Raw genomic sequence first — 8,935 nt, 5'->3', positions numbered from 1 at the left:
GCGGTGTTCACTCTGGACGCGTGGTGGTGTTCACTTTCTACATGTGGAGGGGAAACCCGGCGATTGGGAAGGAAATCAATGCAACCACGGGGAGAGAGGGAGAGACACGCAGCCTCGGCTGTGTTGATTGATCCTCAATGAATTACTTGGTGGAGTGAGGAAGCATTAATACTGAGCAGGTGAAGGTGGCCAGGCGTGAGTCTGGACACACCACCACCTGTGAACCATGCCAGTGTGTGACAGTGGTGGAGCCAGTGGGGGTGGGGTGGCACGTGCCCCCCCCCCCCCCCCACGATCCGATAGAAATCCTTAATTTCGATGGGATCATTGGGGTTTATTATTAAATAGCTTCACTACCCGGCTTCGCCCGGGACTTGGATTCTTGTCTTGGATAAATTTCATATTCCCTCATATTTCACTGAAACACCCAGAAAAAAATTGATGCTTGCAAGAAAGAAAAAAGCTGAAACAAATCAAGTTACCTAAATCGGATGTTTTCACTGAAGGAAATTCAACCTTAATCCACTTCTACGCAAGGTCGATTTTGGCCACTTGGGAAGGGAATGACGTGGCGAGCTGAAAAGTCGCGTTCACTTAGAAATTCCAGACAGCATTGCAGACCGCTTAACTCAGGTGTGATGCGGGTTGACGCCACACACTTCATGGTCATTCCCCCCCCCCCCCCTAAAATACAAAAGTCTATTTTTATACTTTTTGCATTGTGTACAGTTTGGAACCTACCCACATGCAAAATTTCAAGTGTGTGGCATGTTGGGAAGTATGCTAAACATTTCGAACAGACACGTATCCACACATTTCCCTTTTATATATATAGATAAATCGGCATTTTGCGACCCCCAGTGCCATCGTGTGGGAAATTATTACATTTCAGGGACTCTATGAGAGGACAACATAAGTAACGGCAAAGCAGTTACAAACCACTCGCAGAATTGTGCGAAGTGGCGTATACAGTACACGACTTCCCTGAAGGCATCACCTTCAGCGAGCGCAATGCCGATCACCACGCGTCGATAAAAAGCAAGGGACAAGTCCTTACTAACAACCTCCTATCATTTTCATTGCTGGAGGGGGTTGCGACCCCTACCTGAAATCCTGGCTCCGCCTCTGAGTGTGTTGACAGTGTCAAGTTGTGTATTTGCAGTAAAGTCTATTAATGCTATTGAGCAGGGAGGTTATATCAAAACAGTAGTTTATTTTAGTTTTCCTCTGGAAGTCTTTATAAGAATGGAGTCAGGAAGTTATCACAGCACACGTGCAGCTGACGTCGGAACTGTTCATCCCTCCATTCAAGGACATCTGTGTCTGGCTTCACACCTCTAAGTTGTGATTGAACATTAATTTATGCATATCTGCATAACACAATAGTAATTTTTTTCAACACCCTTTGCTATGTCAGCTGAATTTAGCTTTCATAAATATTCCTTTTGAAGCCAGACAGCCTAAATTGTGTGCTCGGAGTTTTGGGTTAACATTCATTTTGAAGATACGAGCGCTTCCAGGCATGTTTTATGACCATTTGCCCTCTCATTGTGTGCCATAACAGCTCGCGTGATGAATTTGGGACACGTTTTTGCCATATCATAAAATATGAATAACTATAGATGTGTAAGTCACCGTGTGACTATAGTATATGCATTCCTCTATGCCTCGATACTGATGTGTAGATGGTGTGGATATTCTTTTTTTCTGTCTGCAGCTGTCGCTTCCTCTGCAAAATTGGTCTGATGGAGCAAAGATACTCGGCGCGACGCGGTGCAAAAAGGCAACAATGTGACCGGTGTGCATACAGCACGGATCGTCCTGAACATTTTACACAGCACCAGAGAACTCACACAGGAGAGAAACCCTTCAAGTGCAGTGTGTGTGGAAAGGCGTTTGCACGTTCATATACTCTTGTAGAACACCAGAGAACACACACGGGAGAGAAACCCTTCAAGTGCAGTGTGTGTGAGAAGGCGTTTGTACAGTCATCTGCTCTTGTAGAACACCAGAGAACACACACGGGAGAGAAACCCTTCAAGTGCAGTGTGTGTGGGAAGGCGTTTGCACGTTCATCTACTTTGTAGAACACCAGAGAACACACACGGGAGAGAAACCCTTCAAGTGCAGTGTGTGTGAGAAGGCGTTTGTACAGTCATCTGCTCTTGTAGAACACCAGAAAACACACACGGAGAGAAACCCTTCAAGTGCAGTGTGTGTGGAAAGGCATTTGCACGTTCATCGACTCTTAAAAAACACCAGAGAACACACACGGGAGAGAAACCCTTCAAGTGCAGTGTGTGTGGGAAGGCGTTTGCACAGTCATCTGTTCTTGTAGAACACCAGAGAACACACACGGGAGAGAAACCCTTCAAGTGCAGTGTGTGTGGGAAGGCGTTTGCATGTTCATCGACTCTTAAAAAACACCAGAGAACACACACGGGAGATAAACCCTTCAAGTGCAGTGTGTGTGGGAAGGGGTTTGCATGTTCATCAAATCGTCATTTACACCAGAGAACACACATGGGAGAGAAACCCTTCAAGTGCAGTGTGTGTGGGAAGGCGTTTGCACAGTCATCTGTTCTTGTAGAACACCAGAGAACACACACAGGAGAGAACCCCTTCAAGTGCAGTGTGGGTGGGAAGGCATTTTTATATTCATCAGCTCTTGTAACACACCAGAGAACACACACGGGAGAGAAACCCTTCAAGTGCAGTGTGTGTGGGAAGGGGTTTGCACAGTCACCACATCTTCAAAGACACCAGAGGACACACACGGGAGAGAAACCCTTCAGGTGCAGTGTATGTGGGAAGACGTTTTCAGTTTCATCTAATCTTGTACAACACCAGAGAACACACACGGGAGAGAAACCCTTCAAGTGCAGTGTGTGTGGGAAGGCGTTTGTACATTCAATTACTCTTGTAGAACACCAGAGAACACACACGGGAGAGAAACCCTTCAGGTGCAGTGTGTGTGGGAAGGCGTTTAAACATTCATCTGCTTTTGTAGTACACCAGAGAACACACACGGGAGAGAAACCCTTCAGGTGCACTCTGTGCGGGAAGGCGTTTGCACGTTCATCAATTCTTCATGTACACCAGAGAACACACACAGGAGAGAAAACCCTTCAGGTGCACTCTGTGCGGGACGGCGTTTGCACGTAACAAATTCTTCAAAAAACACCAGAGAACACACAAGCATCAGAATATCCACAAGGAGTGGAGTCTGAAATCAGCTTGTGAAAGTCAAAGTGCCGCAATTAAGCCCATCCCTCATGAAACAAGAACCGAAGAAAATCCCAGCTTGGACACTTTTAAAGGTATCGAGGTGAAATATGAGGAGGTGAAATATGAGGAGGTGAAAATGTGAAGAAGTGATGGTGAAGAGTGAAGAAGTGAAGGTAAAATGTGAAGATGAAGATTCAACTCCAAAATCGGACCTTCACATTGATGGAGGCAACGTGAAGCAGGAGGAGAATTCTCACTGTGAGGCAGAGCGAGGCAACTCCCAGCAGTTTGTGGAAGTGGAGGTGTGGGTGGACTTCCTCTGAGACAATACAAAGTCAAATGGAGACCCGGTAGATGTGTAAGCTTGAGACGATTGTTTCTCCAATAGATGCACCTTTGTCACAGACATTTAATGACCAGAAAGAAGTTGAACCCTCAATTCCTAGGTTCAACTTGCAGGGTAAGAGCGGCCAGTTGTTTGTGGACGTGTGGGTTGGTAGATCTCTAACCAGGAGCGAGAACCATACACTCCCAAGCATTCACTATGTTCTAATAATTCCATTTATATGGTGCTTAATCGCCCGGCAATTCAGAGTTTTGTACCGTATCGTCTCAAACACTCGAAGAGCATCCCCAGGTAGCAGCTGCCCCTGTGTGGCATAAGGTGGTGGCCCTGCACCGGCCTGCATGTGGACAAGATCCTGTTTGGAATTTGCTCAATTTTGACCCAGACGCCAGCATGCATGGCCTACTCGTTTTGAATGGCGCAATAGTATGTTGTACATAAACTGTTAAGCAGACGGTGCATATTGTTTTTTTAAATAGCTTCTTGTTAATACGATGTAACCTGTTGCAGTATATTTCAGTGCAGTAATTCAATTTTGTTAAAATGACTCCATAATTTAGAATGAATACTTGAATGATTGATTGCGTACATGTAACATTTTGTCTATAAGGGTCAAATATTGAATAAGTGATGTTAGGACAAAGAGTGTTTTGGAATAACCTGTAATGATAACTCGGGTGAGACCCGTTCTTCTGATACAGGTCAAAGGGTATTTTTGTGTTTTTAGGAAGCGTCTGCCTCTGGAGCAACTCATTGTCTTTGAAATAGGGAGCACACACCTACGTGACTTTACCGAAAAAACCTAAGATTATGAATCCTTGCAGTCACGGAAGCTTCAAATCTAGAAGAAAATGCCACGCAAAAGTTACACGTAGAGGAACATTCTCTACAACACGAATTATAATTGTGTCTTACGTGTTGACGTAGATTTTGTCTAACTAGGACGAGAAATGCCCCTTGCTGATTAACGTCTGGATGTTCGTAACTATCGGTTGAAGCAAGCCCGGCTGCTCTTGAGACGCTGTGCACCAATAAGGCTCCACAGGTGGCTTGCATTGAATCAATGATGCACTCCCAGAAGACTGTGCTAGTTATAGTTTGTGTAAAACATTCCTTTGTTTCGTTGAGAGATCGATAAATGAAAGATGTCGTGTCTGCTGGTCTGCTTCATAGCTAGGAGGTAATTTTAAGAGCACATTTGAAATGCATTTTTGGTACAGATTTGTATTAGGTTACAAGGCAGAGCGCATCTAGTAGATACATTCTCCACACAACACTCATTCGAAATTTGCATGACGTCTTATATGTTGGCGAACTAGGACAAAAAATGGTCCTTGCCGATTAACGTCTGGATGTTCAACAACCATGGGTTGAAGCAAGCCTGACCGCCTACAGCCCCCTCACAACCATTTACGGCCTTGGGCCAGGAAAGTCACGAAAAAAATTGCGCACGAACGACGCATCCACGCAAACTCCCGATGCTCCGTTTTGAATTAGATAATTTTATTTCTTCATTAAAGCTTATATAATTTACATCTGGAAGCCTTCATTGAAAACATTTCGCGTGAATTTTCTCTAGTCGTTAAGTAGATGGCCTTACCGGGGTTCGGTTCGATGCGGACTTTCACCTGGTTGGGATTGCAGGGTGGAGATGAGGCGACATAGAGCTGACCGTGCCAGAAACCGCCGTCTCCAGATCGATTCCAACGTGAGCTAACGTCTGTCCCTGCGCCTCCGTCATTCATGCAGGGGGCGCGTAGGTTTGCAGCGCCCCCTGCATGAAAACGATGGAAAGTGCAGCGTTCATCACAGATAGATGAAGTGCGCTGATATAAGAGTACGAGCGGGAAGTACCCGGCGTTGCCTGGGCGAAAAAGACACACACACACATGGGCTTAGACACACATGCACAGACATTCGCTTCAGATACACATTGAGTTACACACGCAAATCGACATACACACATACAGCGACTCAAACACGTAGACTCTCACACACACATGGACCTAAGCACACATGGATTTACACACATCGACTAAGAGACACACACATGGACGTACACACAACATGGACCCACGCACACACATGGACTCGCATACATATGTAATATATAAAATCGTGAATCTGTCTGTCTGTGTGTCTGTGTGTCTCCGGACCATACGCACTTTCATTGGACGCCGGTTGCCCCTGCCAACGGCTAGCGACGCCTTCGCCGCTTTCATTGGACCTGGCAACGGCTAGCGACGCCTTCGCCAAGGGCTGCAGTTTCATTGGACGGCGGTTGCCCCTGCCAACGGCTAGCCACGCCTTCGCCACTTTCATAGGCTCCGTAATTAATTAAATAATAGCCATTACTCAGTATTGTTCGAGCGCTGGGGGGGGGGGGACCGGCACCCGTACCCAGCGTCAGCCGGGTGGGAAATTCAGGCGAGGCGGGAGGCTCTGCACGGTGCTAGGCCTCGACACCCACCACGCGAATCTAAGGAAATTCATAAAAGTTTCACGTCCTCTACAGAGTCGTGAGGGAGGGAGAGTGGCGAGGGAGGGAGAGTGGCGAGGGAGGGACTCAGCCTCAAAACGAGTAACTGGTGTGGCGTTTTCACATCGGCACTGGGGAGACAAAGGCGGCCGGGCGTGGTGGATCCAAGTCCCGGGCGAAGCCGGGTCATGTCTATGTGTGTATGTGTTTATGTGTATGTCTGTGTGTCTCTATGTATGTGTGTATGTATGTGTGTGTGTTTGTGTGTTTATGTGTGTGTATGTATGTCGGTTTTTTTATGTGTTTATGTGTATGTCTGCGTGTCTGTATGTATGTGTGTATGTACGTGTGTGTATGTGTTTGTGTGTATGTATGTGTGTTTGTATCTATGTGTGTGTATGTTTTTCTGTGTATGTGTGTTGTATGTATGTGTGTTATGTGTCTGTCTGTGTGTCTGCATGTATGTGTGTGTGTATTGTGTATGTATGTTTGTGTGTATGTATGTTTGTGTGTATGTGTATGTATGTGTGTGTATGTGTTTGTTTGTATGTGTGTGCATGTATGTGTGTGTATGTCTTTGTATGTGTTTGTGTGTTTACGCTCGCATTACACAAATGTGTTGCAGCTCTAAGGCGTTCCTCGCGCAGCATTTACGCTTTATTCTTTCAGTCGTTTACTGCCGTACGCACCCTCACAGTCGTGTGTGTCTGCAGCAAGCGCGTGTATGTGTACCTATGGACGCGCGCGCGTGTGTTGTGTAGGGGGAACGGTAGTGTAGTGGTTAGCGTGGTGTGTGTGTCTGTGTGTGTGTGTCTGTGTGTGTGTCTGTGTGTGCGTGTGTGGTGTGTGGGGAGCGGTAGTGTAGTGGTTAGCGTGCTGTCTGTGTGTCTGTGTGTGTGTGTGTCTGTCTGTGTGTGTCTGCGTGTGTCTGTGTGTGTGTCTGTGCGTGTGTGGTGTGTGAGGAGCGGTGGGTGTAGTGGTTAACGCTACGCTGCGCTACAAAGCCGGCGAACCGAGTTCGATTCCCGCTCACGGCCACCACCGGTGACGATTATTTGAACCTCCCCTAGGTCGACTCAGCCTCAAACGATTAACTGGTGTGGCGTATTAACATCGCCACTGGGGAGACAAAGGCGGCCGGGCGTGAGTGGTGAGGGAGGGAGAATGGTGAGGGAGGGAAAGTGGTGAGGGAGGGAGAGTGGTGAGGGAGGCAGAGTGGTGAGGGAGGGACTCTGCCTCAAAACGAGTAACTGGGTGGCGTATTAACATCGCCACTGGGGAGACAAAGGCGGCCGGGCGTGGTGGATCCAAGTCCCGGGCGAAGCCGGGTAGTACAGCTAGTATGTAATAAACGACTCTGTCAGGCTTTCTTGATCTCTGTTGTCGTTTATTTAGGTTCTTCGTATCGCACCCCGCTGGTCCTCGCCCGGACCCACACCGCCTCCGCCGCGCGCCCCGCGACGCTCCGTGTGGCCCGCACTCGCTGGTGGCCGCTCCGCTCTCTCCGTGTGCCCCGCACACGCCGCCAGCCACACCGCTCGCTCCGTGTTCCCCGCACACTCTGCTAGTCACTCACTAAGCCACGTGTGCCCCGCACACTCTGCATAGCCCCTCACACTCTGCTAGCCCTGTCATACCCCACGCACACCGCTGGCCGACGGTGTGCGTAGGTCCTCCGACCACGTGGCAGATGGCGTCTGCCTCCACCACGTGGCAGATGGCCCATCTCCCGCACTGCCCAGCGTGGCTTCCCCTATTCTCGCTCCGTTTTCAACTTCCCGATCTCTTCCGGCTCTCTCCCTATATCCTTCCCATCACGTGACCCTGACTCCTCCTTCCCGTACTGACCTCGTCTCCCATTGGAGCCGAGGTGAGCAGTGGCTCCTCCCACACGCTCCGTGTGATTGGCGCGGAGTGTCCAGCAACCACCCCGTTTATGCTTCGCAATTCCCCCTTTAACACATATGTTTGAAGTGCAAATGACGACACGGAGGCAGGTCTTCAGTTAAGGGCTTGCGCCAGTTATTTATTAAGGGTTTTTGGATAACTTCCCCAGGGGTAAGTGTCCTTCACTAGGTTTCTTCACACGAACCTTCACTTTGTCTGTTCCTAGCTCGGCTAGCGCCAAGGCTCTCTCCCCCGAGTCAGATCGGGGGTTCAGCCAACACCGACCGACCGAGGAGAGCAGCACCTTCTATCACTACGGCCGGCTTGTCTCCAGACTCCCTGAGCTCTACCCCTGGCTGGCTCTTCAACCGCTCTCTTTCCCAGGCTCCTACAGTAACCCCGCGTTCGTTACGTGGTCCCCCTTAAGTACCGAGAGGAGACGTGGCGTCATCACCTCGCCCAGCGTGCATGACGTCATCGCACTGAACAACGAGCATGAAGTCGCATCCCTATATTACTCCTCCACACAGAGACTCGCACACATTGGCCTCCACACATACGGACTCGCACAGACATGGACTTTAGATACACACATATGGTGTTATACCCACATATCGACTCACAAACACATTGACTTACACAAATATGAACTAACAAAGATCAAAGATCCCCCATATAGCCTTAACAGACTGTAGGGGCAAGTGCTGTTAGCGAGCACCTATGGACTAACACACACATGGACTAACACACATACACATCGACGTACATACATCAACTGACACACATAGACACACACACACAGTGACTTACATGAAGCCATGCACACACATGGACTAACACACACACATGGACTAATATGCACACTTGGACTTACATACACATCGACGTACATACAAACATCTGGCATTGCCTGGGCAAAAAAGACACAGATACTCCGACTTACACACACACACATGGACCTAAACACACACATATGGACTCAAATACACACATCG

The 8,935-nt window shown here is 48.3% G+C and overlaps 1 pseudogene; it reads left to right on the top strand.

The window, feature by feature from the left end:
• The first annotated feature begins 1,721 nt into the window (after positions 1-1,721).
• The window catches only part of LOC133361324 (zinc finger protein 208-like), a 90,889-nt pseudogene continuing 83,675 nt past the window's right edge, over positions 1,722-8,935 (top strand).

The sequence above is a fragment of the Lethenteron reissneri genome, chromosome 72 (assembly GCF_015708825.2).
Source record: "Lethenteron reissneri isolate LAM-NWPU_2019-01 chromosome 72, ASM1570882v1, whole genome shotgun sequence".
In the NCBI taxonomy this organism is placed as follows: domain Eukaryota; kingdom Metazoa; phylum Chordata; class Hyperoartia; order Petromyzontiformes; family Petromyzontidae; genus Lethenteron; species Lethenteron reissneri.
Note: the sequence above shows the minus strand (reverse complement) of the source record. Positions and strands in the feature narration are given on the sequence as shown.